Below are 19,126 nucleotides of genomic sequence, written 5' to 3'. Positions count from 1 at the left end.
TGCTGTTGGGGCCCATCCTCAGAGTTGTTCTAGATAGATTTTGCTGCTCTAATTTGATAGGTATCCATCCATCTGCTTAGACATCTCTTTTTTAATCATGAGTGGGCACCAAATCACCCTCATTCTAACTGTATACCCTCAGAAGCTATGAAATAATTTGTGTATTGGTGAGAGTATGAATCATTTTAGGAGGAATACGCAACTTCTCTGAATACATCTCTAGACTAGATTTCTCAATAGCACAACCAGACCCAGTTCAGTAAAATTTAGGGGTATGGGGAGTGGGGAGTGGAGTAAAGTAAGGTAGCTGGGGAAAAACTCTGAAAAGCCAAAACTTCAGATAGCGTGATAAGCTATGGACGGACATATTTTATATTTAACAATAACAGCACAATTAACCATAAAGAACTCTAGATCTTTCTACTTCATTGGTTGCCCATGTCCCTTTAAGGTGCCCTGAGGTGGGAAACGGACAAGTCACCAGGAGAATGACAAAGCAGGAATGACACGGTTAACAAGTGCTTTCCAGCGTTCTCACCCAGTGACAACCCCCAGCAATCACTTGTTGAGAAATATCAAATGCAGGAAAAGAGATAGAGCAAAATGCTAAAGAGACTGTTCTTAGTTGCTTTGTTGGGAAATCAAAGTAAATCCCGCTTTCAAGGGGATCAGAAGTGTTCTTCACATCTGATCAGGCCACATATATTAGATTAATGGGTTTTTTGCTTTCGTATTAGAGCATAGCTTTCAAATACCACGTAAAGAACACAGATTTTGCCAGGGACTTTCACAGCTGCAAAAGACATGGGCTTCATTAACTTCTTTTTAAATTAAAGTGAGAGCAGGCCTGTGCTTTGTACTATGAATCCCTTGAAAAGGCCACATTCCTTTCTCTTCTCCCGTCTCAGGTCCCAGCCGCCAGACCCAACCAGCTCCTGGGGTTATGTGCCCTAAGGCTAAGACCATGCTTAGTCACGCTCTCTGCATCATCAAGGAGTTCTGGGAAGGAAAGTCTTTGGCATTTGCTGGGGGGTGGGGGTGAGTGGGAGGGAGCTGATAATGGAGTCCCAGCAGCCATGAGAAGGATGCTTCAGTGAGAGGCATTCATTTCATCAGCAAGTATTTGTTATCTACAAACAAAGCTGATACTTAGCTGTTATGCACCAGTATGGCTGTATCTACCAGTTTTCAAAATATCAGAATACTTCCATACTGATTGGTAAAATGTCACGACCCTGAGCCTTCCCAGTGTCCGCCTCTGCCCCAGACATGCCAAGCCCCCCGTACCTCCTGAATTCCCTAAGACCAAGCACCCCTAGAATTCCGTAAGACCAAGGACCTACGAGATACACACCTGGCCTCACGGGGGGCTCCAGGACTCTGCTCCAGCATCAAGACTCATATTATGTGGAAAGGGCCATGCCACTGACATGGGTGTAAATATTTAGACTATCGCCCTTGCCTCTAATGTCCCAGCACTGAGCCGGGCATCCGTGGTACACAGAAGAATAAAACATTGACCCCTGTCTTCCAGGATCACCTGGAGGAGAATTATCATGAAAAAGGCTCTGTGCTAAGGCCTAGGAATTTTGAGATGGTGTTGCTTTGGTGAAATTGATTTGCAGACATATCAACAAGCGAGAGTGATCAGGTTCTCAGGGACAGATTCACATCAGTCAAGGTCTTGAGAGACTGCTATATAAACCCAAATCACAACTGATTAATTTGCAATGAGAAATAAGAACTTCTAAGCAGAGTGGACATTTGTGTCACCTTGACTAACACATCCTCTCCCAGTAGGAATCGAAATAGGAAGACAAATGGTAATGAGAACAGAGCTTGAGTACACAGCCTGAGCAGAGATATTAGAGGAATGGTTTTCACGTCAAAGGGTGTCACATTTTCTTAAGCTCATGCTTTCACTGCCTCTTTGGAGATGGACCCATGCCCTCTTCCCTCTGCCAGTCCTTCCCTCCGACTCCCACTTTCTCTCTCCATGCAGACAGCCCCCTTTTGTTGACACGTTCTATCTTTAGATTTGTTAATACCACGGAGAAAGCTCAGGCCAAACTCTGCTGGTTTCCTGTCCCTGGCTTGGAAGACATTCTGCCTTTCGGGTGCCCCGCACCGATCCTTGGTGTTTGGGTTGGATTGTTATCATTTAGTTCATTGGTTCTCAGATTTGGCTAAATTTTGGAAGCATCTGGGAAATCTGAAAAAATACTGATGCCTGGTTCCCACTCCCAGAAATTCTGATTTAATGGATACGGGGTACAATCTGGGCATTGGGCTTTGTTAAACCTCCCCAAGATACGCAGCCAGAGTCTGGGGCTCCTAGAGAGTTGACATTCAAAGAAAAGAGCTTTGAATTTGAACCAACTTTGAGAATCGCTGATTTAACTCAGAGCTGGGGGATGCCTTGACCTGCACCAGCTTTTAATGCAGGCCAGGGCTCTGCTTACAGCCCGAGGTGATGATTTATTTGGTCTGGAGTGTGAGTGAAGCATGGGCATTTTCACAAACCTCCCCAGATGATTGCACTGTGTAGCCAGAATTGAGATTCAATGGTCTGAGCATTCATCTTACTGAGTTTTTGGTATCAGTTTCTCCTTGGACATGGCATTGTACACAGGGAACATAGAAGAAAAACTGAGGAAAACTCTGTAGGGGTGACTTTTCCCAGAGGAAGAGTGGGGGGGGGGGCTGTTCATGTGAGTAAGCTCTGTGGCATCATCAGGAAGAACGCATGAGCAGCATGGATTGGTCTATACAATCTTTCGGCCATTTTCTGCCGTATCTTAGAGTAATTTTAATAGAAGCCAGTGAAGTCAATGGGTGTGCTTGAGGAAAGGTTGGTCTGCTGCTTACTTCTGCATGAGGAACCTGACTTTTTGTCTTCTTTGGGTGCTGTTTTGGCCTGCTCCTCTGTGCCCCTCCACCTGAGCCCCCTGCTTTCCAAAGGCTGCCATCTTGAAGGAGGCTGAGCTACATTTTGGTCCATATTCTCCTTAGCAGCAGCTATGCTTAGCAGAGAAGCAAGAGACTGGAGAATCCCAGCCTGCCATCTTCCTAAATAAAGTAAGGATTTTCAGTTTTCCTCATGATTCCCTAATTTCCTGTTGTCATTTCTAACCTTTCTGACATGCATTAAAATTCATTTGTGCTTTCTGGGTGTTTGCAACCTTGTCTGATTGCAGGGCATCTGGGAAAGCCATCAACTCCACTTGTAAGCAACTTTAAAAAAAAATGCATTCCTGGGAGTGGAAAAGGCAGTGGGAAGGGCAAAGGTCCACTCCAGCGCCTCTGCCCTTCCTTCCCCTGGGACTGCTAGTCATAGGATTTGGAGCTAAATGATTCTGAATTGGGAGAAGGGGGACAGAGCAGGGCCACCGTGTCAGGTTGAGCAGGTGACACACAGCACAATTCTAAGCGAGCCACTGACACTCATTCTTTGGTCACGGTGACCTCAGCCACCTTCCCCCATTGCCCCATTCAGCAGCCCTGGCAGAAGCACTGTTCTTTGAATTTCAGCTCTTCGACGGCCCCAGATTCCAGTTGCATTTGTGCTTCTGAGACATGCAGCACCAGAGAAGTCCCTGGTTTTCTCTGGGCTTCATTTTGTTCATTTAGAAATCGACAGGTGTTTCCCAGGTCTCAGAGTGATTCCAAACATCATTTTCTCTAGGTGTATGAAAGCCCAGCTATTTGCACGTTTGAAACAATTTGTATATAATCTCGCTGATAGAATATTTGAAGACTTCAATAGCCAGATATGAGGCTGAATTCTTCCCTCTGGCCCTCTGTTTTACCCATTTCAGATTTGATGATCCCTTGGAACCATTTCCCAGCTTAGTCAAATGAAGATCCAGTATCTCTCAGAAAGCAACTATGGAAGAAACCCCCATTATAAGGCATCTCTTTATATCATTCAAAGAGCAGCCATGCTCAGCTCTTTACGATCATCTAAATATCCACAATTACAGATGAATGGATAAAGAAGACATGGTACATATATACAATGGAATATTACTCAGCCATAAAAAGGAACGAAATTGGGTCATTTGTAGAGATGTGGGTGCATCTAGAGACTGTCATACAGAGTAAAGTAAGTCAGAAAGAGAAAAACAAATATCGTATATTAACGCATATATGTGGAACCTAGAAAATGGTACAGATGAACCAGTTTGCAGGGCAGAAATTTAGACATAGAAGTAGAGAAAAAACATAGGGACACCAAGGGGGGAAAGAGGCGGGTGTTGGTGGTGGTGGTGGTGTGATGAACTGGGAGATTGGGATTGACATGTATACACTGATGTGTATAAAATGGATGACTAATAAGAACCTGCTGTATAAAAAAATAAATCAAATCAAATCAAAAACAAACAAAACAAAACAGAAACAGACTCATAGATAGATATAGAAAACAAACAGGTGGTTTCCAGAGGGGAGAGGGCTGGGGGACTGAGTGAAAAAGGTGAAGGAGATTAAAAGGTACAACCTTCCAGTTATAAAATAAATAAGTCAGAATGATGTAATGTACAGCATAGAGAATATAGTCAATAATATCGTAATATCTTTGTATGGTGACATGTTGTAACTAGACTTATACTAATGATCATTTAGTAATGCATAAAAATATTGAGTCATTTTGTTGTATACCTGAAACAAATATAATTTTGTAATTCATTTATACTTTAATAAAAAATATAATAAAACTTCTAGTCCATAAGATCATAATAAAAAGCCAAAAAGAAAAATAATTAAAAATAAATAAAAATCTACAATTAAATATGGCCATTTAACATAGAGAGCAGACTTGTGGTTGCCAAAGGGGAGGGGGGTAGGGAAGGGATGGAGTGGGAGTTTGGGATTAGCAGATGCAAACTATTATGTATAGAATGGATAAACAACAAGGTCCTACTGTATAGCACAGGGAACTATATTTAATATCCTGTGAGAGACCGTAATGGAAAAGAATATGAAAAAGAATGTATACATATGTATAACTGAATCACTTTGCTGTACAGCAGAAATTAACACAACATTGTAAATCAACTATACTTGAATAAAATAATTTTTTTCAAAACTGTGTCTTTTAAAATATCCCTCTCTCTCACCAGAACTGACAAGCTATAAATCAGGATTGTCTTTGTCTTCAGAAACCAGCAGTCTCTGTACACATAGGTTTGTTCTCCTGCATTTGGGGGGTGGGAGTGGGGGAAGCATCTATGTATCATCACCTGGTAGATCTCATCTTTAACTGGTCCTAGTGAGATGATTCCCCAAAATTCCAGATGCTGCAATGAATGGTGAGCCTAGATGAAAAAGAATCAGATCTTTATTATATTGATAGATACCCAGTGCAGTACATGTGTGTGTGGGCCTGTGAGAGAGAGTCCGACTTTCTCATTTGATGACATTTATTTGCTCATTATTGAAACTGACAAAAATGTCCAGGAGGCAACCGTGCTGGGAGCATTTTGGTTTTGCCTTTCTTCAACGTGTCCTCTTTTCTAAAAAATAAAATCTCTTGTAATTGCTCCATGTTACCCTGGAAGGCCCATGAAGAGTTTCATTGAGAACTGTAGGAAATTTTTTTCACATTAAAAAAAATTGAATGAAGGATTCTTTAAATTCTATAGTGCTTTACAATTTTCAAAAGTTTCACACACATGATTTCATATAATCGCATAATAACCCCCTTTTCCCCCCTGACCCCTATCTTGACCCTCCCCTCTTCCGTCTCCCCACTGGTAACCACTAGTTTGTTCTCTATATCTGTGAGTCTTCTTCTTTTTTTGTTTTATTTACTAGTTTGTTGTATTTTTGAGAGTCCACATGTAAGTGATTATCATATAGAATTTGTTTTTGTCTGTCTGACTTATTTCACTTAGCATAATGTAGAATTTTAGAGCCAGCAGATGCCGTACAGGGCATCCTTCTGGCACTGGCATCGACTTCAAACTTCTACAGATGAGGAAGCAGAGGCATAAAGTGACACAGCAGGTAACACCCAGGTCCCCTGACTGTGTTACCCCCGAGAGCCCCAACTCCCCGCCCTGGGAGTGCAAACGTAATCTTAGTCTCCCCAGCCTCACCTACCTAAAGCGGGACTACATTCATAGTAATAAATCAAATTTCACTAGTTCGTGCCCATGCCAGCTAAGCCCAGATGTCCTTAGTCCTCTGCAGCACGTATCCCTAGTGTTTCTGGAAGCTTCCATGTACTCATGGACAAACTTACTCAGCTCTGTCTACCAGGCCTCTCCTTCCCACCAGGCCACAGCACTGGGATCAGCTGTTTTATTTACTGAGGCTCTATGAAAGATTTCCATTCAATGAAAGCGTTTTGCTTAAAAGTTTGAAAATTTTTTCCAATCAGTTTATTTTCATCAGGAACAAGTATTATGCATCCCAGATTTGTACTCTGCCATTCAGAAATATCAATTTATTTGTCAATGATTATTCGTCAAAACCCTTGATAATAATTTTTCCTCTTCTGTGTTTCACTATTACATGTTCGTACAATACGATGTCAGTTCCTTTCAGGATTGCGTTACTGCCGCTTTACCTTGCTTTCAGTTTCCTGTTCAAAATGCAATTGTTTGAAAAACAATTTTTTTGTTTCAGTTATTTAATACAGATACTCTGGGAACATCTGTAATTTCTTGGTACAGCAGGGACACATCCACTGGCTGGCATTAAATAAGTGTTGTGTATTTTTTTTTTTAACTTTCCTTTTTAGCTCTCAGAGTTATTCCTGTATTCACTTGAGGTTTGCCCTAGTATTTTTCTCTGGATTCCTTTATCAAGCTCTACATTTTGCCAACTCTTCCATTTAGGTGTTTGCTTTTGTAAGATAATTTGCGAAATGATTAGCATTTTTCAGATGTTGTTTGCTACCTTTGTGCTATATCTCATTCTCTTTTTTTATAAAGGTCATAGGACGTGTATTACCTTTCCCTCTTTCTTCTTCCTTATCTTCAAGAACTAGTCAGGAATTACATACCTTAGGCAATTAGTAAGTCAATTTAGACTTTAACAAGTAGATACTTGAACAACATCGTATTTCTTATTTATTTATTTTATTTTATTTTTGTACTTATTAAAACATTTTTACTTGGAAATAATGATATATTCACAGGAAATTGCAAAAAGAGTACAGCAAGGTCCCATGTCCCCTTCATCCAATTTCCCGAGCCCTGGGTTAGTTGGTGACAACAGCAGATGGAGATCGTCCAAAGGCTTTACTGAAAGCAAGGCCCTAAATCCTCGTCTTCAGTCCTTAAAGACTTAGAAAAGCCATAGTTTTCTTTGTCATGTGTGATTTTCCTGTGGCTAGATAGGGGAGTCACCTCCCCACATTATGTGACTAGACCAGAAAGATTAAAACCGGGAGATATAACACTCTTATAATGTGTGGTGTGCTTTGTCATTTTGTCACGTGTAGATTTGTGTAACCGCCACTACAAGATACAGAACTACTCTATCACCACAAAGTCTTTGTCATGATACCCCCCAATCTTCGCCATCCGTAATTTTTGGCAGCAACTAGCCTCTACTCCATCTCCATAATTTTGTCATTTTGAGAATGTTATACAATTGGAATACAACAGTATGTCTGATCTGAGACTGGCTTTTTTTCACTCAGCCTAATATCCTTTGAATTCCATCAAAGTTGTTGTGTATATCAATTGTTCGTTCCTTTTTATTGTTGAGTAGTAATCCATGGTATAGATATTCCACAAGTGTTTTAACCATTCTTTATCAGAGGACTTTTCGATTACTTCTGGGTTTTGGCTATAGCAAATAAAGCTCCTTTGAATATCAGTGGGCAGGTTTTTGTGTAGACATAAGTTTTCATTCTTCTGGGATAATTCCCTGAAAGTGTGATTGTTGGGTCCTATTCTAAGTGTGTGTTTAATTTTTTAAGAAACCACCAAACCACTCTACAGATTACTGCACATTTTATATTTTAATGATATATGAGAGATCGAGTTTCTCTGTATTCTTGCTAGAATTTGCCATTATTGCTATTTTTCAAAAATTTAACTCTTCTAATAGGTGTATAGTGATAACTCATCATGGTCTTAATTTGCACTGCCATAGCCATAACGATGAATTACATTGAACATCTTTTAATGTACTTATTTGTGTGTGTCTTTTTTTTTTAACATCTTTATTGCAGTATAATTGCTTTCCAATGGTGTGTTAGTTTCTGCTTTATAACAAAGTAAATCAGCTACACATATATATATATCCCCATCTCTCCTCCCTCTTGCGTCTCCCTCCCATCCTCCCTATCCCACACTCTAGGTGGTCAAAAAGCACCGAGCTGATCTCCCTGTGCTATGCGGCTGCTTCCCACTAGCTATCTATTTTACATTTGGTAGTGTATATATGTCCATGCCACTATCTCACTTCGTCCCAGCTTACCATTCCCCCTCCCTGTGTCCTCAAGTCCATTCTGTATGTCTGCGTCTTTATTCCGGTCCTGTCCCTAGGTTCTTCAGAACCTTTTTATTTTTTATTTATTTATTTTTGCAATATGCGGGCCTCTCACTGTTGTGGCCTCTCCCGTTGTGGAGCACAGGCTCTGGATGTGCAGGTTCAGCGGCCATGGCTCACGGGCCCAGCCACTCCGCAGCATGTGGGATCTCCCGGGACCGGGGCACGAACCCGTGTCCCCTGCATTGGCAGGCGGACTCTCAACCACTGCACCACCAGGGAAGCCCCCTTTTTATTTTTATTATTTAGATTCCATATACATGTGTTAGCATATGGTATTTTTCTCTTTCTGACTTACTTCACTCTGTATGACAGACTCTAGGTCCATCCACCTCATTACAAATAACTCACTTTCGTTTCTTTTTATGGCTGAGTAATATTCCATTGTATATACGTGCCACATCTTCTTTATCCATTCATCTGTTGATAGACACTTAGGTTGCTTCCATGTCCTGGCTATTGTAAACAGAGCTGCAGTGAACATTGTGGTACATGACTCTTTTTGAATTATGGCTTTCTCAGGGTATATGCCCAGTAGTGGGATTGCTGGGTCGTATGGTAGTTCTATTTTTAGTATTTTAAGGAACCTCCATACTGTTCTCCATAGTGGCTGTATCAATTTACATTCCCACCAACAGTGCAAGAGGGTTCCCTTTTCTCCACACCTTCTCCAGCATTTACTGTTTGTAGATTTTTTGATGATGGCCATTCTGACCGGTGTGAGGTGATACCTCATTGCAGTTTTGATTTGCATTTCTCTGATGATTAATGATGTTGAGCATTCTTTCATGTGTTTGTTGGCCATCTGTATATCTTCTTTGGAGAAATGTCTGTTTAGGTCTTCTGCCCATTTTTGGATTGGGTTGTTTGTTTTTTTGATACTGAGCTGCATGAGCTGCTTGTAAATTTTGGAGATTAATCCTTTGTCAGTTGCTTCGTTTGCAAATATTTTCTCCCATTTTGAGGGCTGTCTTTTTGTCTTGTTTATGGTTACCTTTGTTGCGCAAAAGCTTTTTTCATTAGGTCCCATTTGTTTATTTTTGTTTTTATATCCATTTCTCTAGGAGGTGGGTCAAAAAGGATCTTGCTGTGATTTATGTCATAGAGTGTTCTGCCTATGTTTTCCTCTGCGAGTTTGATAGCGTCTGGCCTTACATTTAGGTCTTTAATTCATTTTGAGTTTATTTTTGTGTACAGTGTTAGGGAGTGTTCTAATTTCATTCTTTTACATGTAGCTGTCCAGTTTTCCCAGCACACTTATTGAAGGGGCTGTCTTTTCTCCATTGTATATTCTTGCCTCCTTTATCAAAAATAAGGTGACCATATGTGCATGGGTTTATCTCTGGGCTTCCTATCCTGTTCTATTGATCTGTATTACTGTTTTTGTGCCAGTACCATACTGTCTTGATTACTGTCAATTTGTAGTGTAGTCTGAAGTCCAGGAGCCTGATTCCCCCAGCTCTATTTTTCTTTCTCAAGACTGCTTTGGCTATTCGGGGTCTTTTGTGTTTCCATACACATTGTGAAATTTTTTGTTCTAGTTCTGTGACAAATGCCTTTGGCAGTTTGATAGGGAGTGCATTGAATCTGTAGATTGCTTTGGGTAGTAGAGTCATTTTCACAATGTTGATTCTTCCAATCCAAGAACATGGTATATCTCTCCATCTGCTTGTATCATCTTTAATTTCTTTCATCAGTGTCTTACAGTTTTCTGCATACAGGTCTTTTGTCTCCTTAGGTAGGTTTATTCCTAGATATTTTATTCTTTTTGTTGCAATGGTAAATGGGAGTGTTTCCTTAATTTCTATTTCAGATTTTTCATCATTAGTGTATAGGAATGCAAGAGATTTCTGTGCATTAATTTTTTATCCTGCTACTTTACCAAGTTCATTGATGAGCTCTAGTCGTTTTCTGCTGGCATCTTTAGGATTCTCTATGTATAGCATCATGTCATCTGCAAACAGTGACAACTTTACTTCTTCTTTTCCAATTTGGATTCCTTTTATTTCTTTTTCATATCTGACTGCTGTAACTGAAACTTCCAAAACTATTTTGAATAATAGTGGTGAGAGACAAAAACCTTGTCTTCTTGATCTTAGAGGAGCTGGTTTCAGTTTTTTACTATTGAGAATGATGTTGGCCATGAATTTGTCATATATGGCCTTTATTATGTTGAGGTAAGTTCCCTCTATGCCTACTTTCTGGAGGGTTTTTACCACAAATGGGTGTTGAATTTTGTCAAAAGCTTTTTCTGCATCTATTGAGATGATCATATGGTTTTTCTCCTTCAGTTTGTTAATATGGTTTATCACACTGATTGATTTGCATATGTTGAAGAATCCTTGCATTCCAAGGGGTAAACCCCCTTGATCATGGCGTATGATCCTTTTAATGTGCTGTTGGATTCTGTTTGCTAGTATTTTGTGGAGGATTTTAGCCTCTATTGTCATCAGTGATATTGGCCTGTAGATTTCTTTCTTTGTGACATCCTTGTCTGGTTTTGGTATCAGGGTGATGGTGGTCTCGTAGAATGAGTTTGGGAGTGTTCCTCCCTCTGCTATATTTTGGAAGAGTTTGAGAATGATAGGTGTTAGCTCTTCTCTAAATGTTTGATAGAATTCGCCTGTGAAGCCATCTGGTCCTGGGCTTTTGTTTGTTGGAAGATTTTTAATCACAGTTTCGATTTCAGTGCTTGTGATTGGCCTGTTCATATTTTCTATTTCTTCCTGGTTCAGTCTTGGCACGTTGTGCATTTCTAAGAATTTGTCCATTTCTTCCAGGTTGTCCATTTTATTGACATAGAGTTGCTTGTAGTAATCTCTCATGACCCTTTGTATTTCTGCAATGTCAGTTGTTACTTCTCCTTTTTCATTTCTAATTCTATTGATTTGAGTCTTTTCCCTTTTTTTTCTTAATGAGTCTGGCAAATGGTTTATCAATTTTATTTATCTTTTCAAAGAACCAGTTTTTAGTTTTATTAATCTTTGCTATTGTTTCCTTCATTTCTGATCTGATCTTTATGATTTCTTTCCTTCTGCTAACTTTGGGATTTTTTGTTCTTCTTTCTCTAATTGCTTTATGTGTAAGGTTAGGTTGTTTATTTGAGATGTTTCTTGTTTCTTGAGGTAGGATTGTATTGCTATAAACTTCCCTCTTAGAACTGCTTTTGCTGCATCCCATAGGTTTTGGATCGTCGTGTTTTCACTGTCATTTGTTTCTAGGTATTTTTTGATTTCCTCTTTGATTTCTTCAGTGATCTCTTGGTTATTAAGTAACGTATTGTTTAGCCTCCATGTTTTTGTATTTTTTACAGACTTTTTCCTGTAATTGATATCCAGTCTCATAGCACTGTGGTTGGAAAAGATAGTTGATGCGATTTCAATTTTCTTAAATTTACCAAGGCTTGATTTGTGACCCAATATATGATCTATCCTGGAGAATGTTCCATAAGCACTTGAGAAGAAAGTGTATTCTGTTGTTTTTGGATGGAATGTACTATAAATATCAATTAAGTCCATCTTGTTTAATGTGTCATTTAAAGCTTGTGTTTCCCTATTTATTTTCGTTTTGGATGATCTGTCCATTGGTGAAAGTGGGGTGTTGAAGTCCCCTACTATGATTGTGTTACTGTCAATTTCCCCTTTTATGGCTGTTGGCATTTGCCTTATGTATTGAGGTGCTCCTATGTTGGGTGCATAAATATTTACAATTGCTATATCTTTGTCTTGGATTGATCCCTTGATCATTATGTAGTGTCCTTCTTTGTTTCTTGTAATAGTCTTTATTTTAAAATCTATTTTGTCTGATATGAGAATTGTTACTCCAGCTTTCTTTTGATTTCCATTTGCTTGGAATATCTTTTTCCATCCCCTCACTTTCAGTCTGTATGTGTCCCTAGGTCTACAGTTGGTCTCTTGTAGACAGCATATATACAGGTCTTATTTTTGTATCCATTCAGCCAGTCTATGTCTTTTAGTTGGAGCACTTAATCCATTTACATTTAAGGTTATTATCGATATGTATGTTCCTATTCCCATTTTCTTAATTGTTTTGGGTTTTTTATTGTAGGTCTTTTCCTTCTCTTGTGTTTCCTGCCTAGAGAAGTTCCTTTAGCATTTGTTGTAAAGCTGGTTTGGTGGTACTGAATTCTTTTAGCTTTTGCTTGTTGGTAAAGGTTTTAGTTTCTCCATTGAATCTGAATGAGATCCTTGCTGGGTAGAGTAATCTTGGCTGTAGGTTTTTCCCTTTCATCACTTTAAATATGCCCTGTCACTCTCTTCTGGCTTGCAGAGTTTCCGCTGAAAGATCAGCTGTTAACCTTATGGGTTTTCCCTTGTATGTTATTTGTTGTTTTTCCCTTGATGTTTTTAACATTTTTTCTTTGTATTTAATTTTTGATAGTTTGATTAATTTGTGTCTTGGCATGTTTCTCCTTGGATTTTTCCTGTATGGGACTCTCTGTGCTTCCTGGACTTGATTGACTATTTCCTTTCCCATGTTAGGGAAATTTCAACTATAATCTCTTCAAATATTTTCTCAGTCCCTTTCTTTTGCTCTTATTCTTCTGGGACCCCTATAATTCAAATGTTGGTGCGTTTAATGTTGTCCCAGATGTCTCTGAGACTGTCCTCAATTCTTTTCATTCTTTTTTCTTTGTTCTTCTCTGCAGTAGTTATTTCCACTATTTCATCTTCCAGGTCACTTATCCGTTCTTCTGTCTCAGTTATTCTGCTATTAATTCCTTCTAGAGAATTTTTAATTTCATTTGTTGCATTGTTCATCATTGTTTGTTTGCTCTTTAGTTCTTCTAGGTCCTTGTCAAATGGTTCTTGTATTTTCTCCATTCTATTTCCAAGATTTTGGATCATCTTTACTATCATTACTCTGTATTCTTTTTCAGGTAGACTGCCTATTTCCTCTTCATCTGTTTGGTCTGATGGGTTTTTACCTTGCTCCTTCATCTGCTGTGTGTTTCTCTGTCTTCTCATTTTACTTAAGTTACTGTGTTCGGGGTCTCCTTTTCACAGGCTGCAGGTTCGTAGTTCCCGTTGTTTTTGGTGTCTGCCCCCAGTGGGTTAGGTTGGTTCAGTTGGCTGGTGGAGGGGACTGGTACCTGTGTTTTGGTGAATGAGGCTGGATCTTATCTTTCTGGTGAGCAGGACCATGTCTGGTGGTGTGTTTGGGGGTGCCTGTGACCCTATGATTTTAGGCAACCTCTCTGCTAATATTGTGTTCATGTATTGTTAGGTGTTTATAGGCACCTATCACTATAGCTTGCTGGTCATTGAATGGAGCTGGGTCTTAGTGTTGAGATGGAGATCTCCTGGAGAACTTTTGCCGTTTGATATTACGTGGAGCTGGGAGGTCTCTGGTGGACCAATGTGTGAACTCTGCTCTCCCACCTCAGAGGCACGGGCCTGACACCTGGCCAGAGCACCAAGACCCTGTCTGCCACACAACTCAGAAGAAAAGGGAGAAAAAAAGAAAGGAAAAGAAAGAAAGAAAGAAAGAAAGAAAGGAAGCAAAGAAGGAAGAAAGAAAGAAAAATAAAATAAAACAAAGTTATTAAAATAAAGAATTCAAACATTATTAAAAATACAAAAATTAAAAAGTAATTTAAAAAAGCAAAAAGAAAGAAAGAAAGAAGAGAGCAGCCAACCCCCCAAAAAAATCCACCAATGATAACAAGCACTAAAAATTATACTTAAAAAAACAAAAACAAAAAGAAAACAAAAAAAAATGGACAGACAGAGCCGTAGGACAAATGGTAAAAGCAAAGCTATACAGACAAAATCACTCAAAGAAGCATACACATACTCCGAAGTACATACACACTCACAAAAAGAGAAAAAGGAAAAAAAAATATCTATATTTATATATTAAAAAAAAGGAGGAAGAGAACCAAATCACTAAACAAACCTACCAATGATAATAAACTCTAAATACTAAACTAAGATAAACATAAAATCAGAAACAAATTAGATGCAGAAAGCAAACCCCAAGTCGACAGTTGTTCCCAAAGTCCACCACCTCAATTTTGGGATGGTTCGTTATCTGTTCAGGTATTCCACAGATGCAGGGTACATCAAGTTGATCGTGGAGATTTAATCCGCTGCTCCTGAGGCTGCTGGGAGAGATTTCTCTTTCTCTTCTTTGTTTGCACAGCTCCTGGGGTTCAGCTTTGGATTTGGCCCTGCCTCTGCGTGTAGGTCACCTGAGGGCGTCTGTTCTTCGTTCAGACAGGACGGGGTTAAAGGAGCAGCTGATTCGGGGGCTCTGGCTCACTCAGGCGGGGGGGAGGGAGGGGTATGGATGTGGGGCGGGCCTGCGGCAGCAGAGGCCAACATGACATTGCACCAGCCTGAGACACGCCATGTGTTCTCCTGGGGAAGTTGTCCCTGGATCATGAGACCCTGGCAGTGGTGGGCTGCACAGCCTCCCAGGAGGGGAGGTGTGGAGAGTGACCTGTGCTTGCACACAGGCTTCTTGGTGGCTGCAGCAGCAGTCTTAGCGTTTCACGCCCATCTCTGGGGTCCTCGCTGATAGCCACGGCTCGCGCCCTTCTCTGGAGCTCATTTAGGCGGTGCTCTGAATTCCCTCTTCTCGCGTACCCCTAAACAGTGGTCTCTTGCCTCTTTGGCAGTGGCAGCCTTTTTCCTGGACTCCCTCCCGGCTAGCTGTGGCACACCAGCCCCCTTCAGGCTTGTTCACGTGGCCAACCCCAGTCCTCTCCCTGGGATCTGAACTCCGAAGCCCGAGCCTCAGCTCCCAGCCTCTGCCCGCCCCGGCGGGTGAGCAGACAAGCCCCTCGGGCTGGTGAGTGTTGGTCGGCACCAGTCCTCTGTGTGGGAATCTCTCTGCTTTGCCCTCTGCACCCCTGTTGCTGTGCTCTCCTCCATGGCTCTGAAGCTTTCCCCCTGCCCACCCACCATCTCCACCAGTGAAGGGCCTTCCTAGTGTGTGGAAACTTTTCCTCCTTCACAGCTCCCTCCCAGAGGTGCAGGTCCTGTCCCTATTCTTTTGTCTCTGTTTTTTCTTTATTCTTTTGCCCTACCCAGGTACGTGGGGAGTTTCTTGCCTTTTGGGAAGACTGAGGTCTTCTGCCAGCATTCAGTAGGTGTTCTGTAGGAGTTGTTCCGCATGTAGATGTATTTCTGACGTATTTGTGGGGAGGAAGGTGATCTCCACGTCTACTCCTCCGCCATCTTGAAGGTCTCCCTATTTATTTTATTTTTGGCTGTGTTGTGTCTTCATTGCTGCACGCACTTTCTCTAGTTGCAGCGAGTGGGGGCTACTCCTCATTGCACTGCAGGGTCTCTTGGCATGCTGGCTTCAGTAGTTGTGGCACACGGGCTCAGTAGTTGTGGCTTGCAGGCTGTAGAGCGCGGGCTTAATAGTTGTGGTGCATGGGCTTAGTTGCTCCGCAGCATGTGAGATCTTCCCAGACTAGGGCTCAAACCCATGTCCCCTGCATTGGCAGCCGGATTCTTAACCACTGCACCACCAGGAAATCCCACAACTTCGTATTTCTGATCCCAAGTTTTGTTTTCTGGTTTTTTTCTCTTCTGTGGATTCCTTGGGAGCTAATTTGAGTTCCTTCTCTTGTTCTACCCGTTCTACCTGGGAAATCCCACCCACAACCATTGCTCCAGCATCACAGTGCAAGAATGACATCCGTTTATCTCTAAGGCCATGTCTACATTCCTGAGTTCGAGACCCATTTTTAAAATTTATTTATTTATTTATTTATTTACGGCTGCATTGGGTCTTCGTTGCTGCGCACGGCCTTTCTCTAGTTGTGGCGAGCAAGGACTTCTCTTCATTGCGGTGTGCAGGCTCCTCACAGCAGTGGCTTCTCTTGTTGTGGAGCATGGCCTCTAGGCACGTGGGCTTCAGTAGTTGTGGCTCATGGGCTCTAGAGAGCAGGCCCAGTAGTTGTGGCACACGGGCTTGTTTGCTCCGCGGCATGTGGGATCTTCCTGGACCAGGGCTCGAACCTGTGTCCCCTGCATTGGCAGGCAGATTCTTAACCACTGTGCCACCAGGGAAGTCCAGAGACCCATATTTTTAATGACTCATGAGTTACCACCAGGAAGTCTTCCAGTGCCTCAAACTTGTATCCAGTATTAAACCCCTTTTTTCGATAAAGGATTAATTTGCCTCCACATAATGTGAGAAGTCATCATGTTTGCTCTGTAATTTTACTTTCTTTTGAGTGAACATAATACCAATTCCATGAAATTCCCATTTCAGGGTCAGGCAAATTCAAAATGGTAAGAGCAAGTTTAAAAGAAAATAGCTATTATTCAAAGTAATCTGCTACATTTGAATTGAGGTAGTCAAACCAAGTCATTACTCATTGTGATAAAGGTTTACCAACCTTCTGGTAGTCTACTAGTCAATCCTCTGGATAGGGATCCAGGCATATGCCCCAGCTGTGTCATGAACCATATTTACAAGACTATAAAATATGGAACATAATTTTCTCTGTTAGAAATCTGATATTGGAAAAAAAATGGAAAACCTGTAGAAATATATTCATTTTGATTGGAATTTGGAACAGAACGTCTCTTCCTGAGAGACATACTTTTATGTGTATAAAAGTCTAGACCATGTTCATCCCTTTATAGCCATTTACTCATCCCACAGAGATTTGCTAAGTGCTCTCTTATACCAGGTCCAGTTCTAGATGCTGGGAGGCCTTGGAGAACAAGGCACACATTACCTTCAGGAAATCAGTGAACAAGCAAACAGACACAAAAGTGACATGACCTCAAAGAGTGGTAAGTAAGGTCAGGAGATGGAGCAGAACAAGGGGAAGGGGTGTGACAGGCAGATTGGGGGTACTGTCTTCCCTAGGGGGATGAGGGCGGGACCCTCTGAGAAAGCCACCTTTGGACAGAAGCTTTAGTGAGGTGAGAGTGAGCTATGCAGAGATCTGGGGGAAGAGCATTCCAGGTGAGGAAATAGCAAGTATAAAGTCCCAGAGGCAGAAAGGAACTTGGCGTGTTAAGCAGGTGTTCTTCATTGGGCGGGGGGGGGGGGGGGTCCATGGATAGAATCAGGGGTCCCTGAGCTCTAATGGGGGAAAAGGTACATCACTATTTTCACTAACTTCTAACTGAAATGTAGCATTTCCTCCGCTAGTGAATACAGGCAAACAAACTGCAGGAGTATTAACAGCATCTGTGAACCTGTCTCTAATAGAAATCACGGACATTTTCATATCACGTTACAGTTGCTATGGATATTTGCAAATGTCATGGGTGCTCATCATGACTTCAAAATTATGATAGTTATCAGAGCTGCTGCTCCATCCTGTTATTTAATATGTGGCTGAAGAAGCACAAATTTGATCTTTAATATTCTGATGACCATATTTCAACATAATATTGTAACGTTATGTAGTTTCTTTGATGCATTGAAAAACTTTCCTCTGAGAGGTGATCCATAGGCTTTACCAGACTGCCGAAGGGATCCATGGCATGGAAAATGTTAAGAACTCACAGGTTAGAGAAAAGCAAGAAGGCCAGCATGACCGCAGTGAAGTCGCAAGTGGGTAGTGGAGCTGGACCGGGTGGGTGGGGACCAGGTCATGAGGGCTAGAAAGGCCACAATGGGGAGCTGAGGTTCTATGTTATGGGCAGTGGGAAGTTATGGGAGGCGTCTGAGTAGAGAGGCAACATGATCTGATTTAAGTATTGGGCCACTCTGCCTGCTGAGTGGGAAAAAGGTTGTTGAGGTGAAGAGTGGCGTCCTGGAGATCCTAAAAGGCTAGGCAGTTGGGAGATGATGGTAGAGGTGGAAGTGGTGAAAGAGGTCACGATTATGAATGTATTTGGAAGGCAGAACTGACAGAATTTGGCGGGATATGGGCATGTGACAAGAAAGACTTTCAGGTTTAGAGCAAATAGGTGAATAGTGGTGACACTTACCAGGATGGAGAAGGCTGGGGAGGAGTAGGTTTGGGGGTGGGAAGTGAAGGGTCTGTGAAACCAAGAGCTCCTTCCTAAACATGTTGAATTTGAAATGCTTCCTAGTCATCTGCATGGGGAGGCTGAGTGGGGAGCTGGGTATGAGTGTGGGGCTTGGAAAAGGGATAAGGCCCGGAGAACTACATTTGAGGGTCCCGCCTATACAGTGGATCCGTAAAGTCGTGGTACAGGATGAGATCACCCAAGGAGAGACTATATCTATTGCTCTGGAGGGCAATGTTTTGAGGTCTGAAGAGAAGGAAGGAGCTGGCAAAACTCACTGTAAAGAAGCAGTTAGTGAGGCAGGAAGATAGTACAGATGTTTAAAGAAATACTGAGAAAGAAGGAAAGAATTTTATTGAAAAGATACATGCACCCCAATGTTCAGAGCAGCACTATTCACAATAGCCAAGACAGGGAAGCAACATAAGTGTCCAATGACAGACGAATGGATAAAGAACATGTGGGGTGTGTGTGTGTGTGTGTGTGTGTGTGTGTGTGTGTGTGTGTGATGGAATATTACTCAGCCATAAAAAAGAATGAAATAATGCCATTTGCAGCAACATGGATGGACCTAAAGATTATCATACTAAGTGAAGTCAGTCAGACAGAGACAAATATCATATGATAGCACTTATATGTGG

This window comes from Monodon monoceros, unplaced genomic scaffold (genome assembly GCF_005190385.1).
Source record: "Monodon monoceros isolate NGI ecotype Baffin Bay Population unplaced genomic scaffold, NGI_Narwhal_1 Super_Scaffold_8, whole genome shotgun sequence".
Classification (NCBI taxonomy): Eukaryota; Metazoa; Chordata; class Mammalia; order Artiodactyla; family Monodontidae; genus Monodon; species Monodon monoceros.
The sequence above is the reverse complement of the archived record's forward strand: the minus strand, read 5'-3'. Positions refer to the sequence as shown.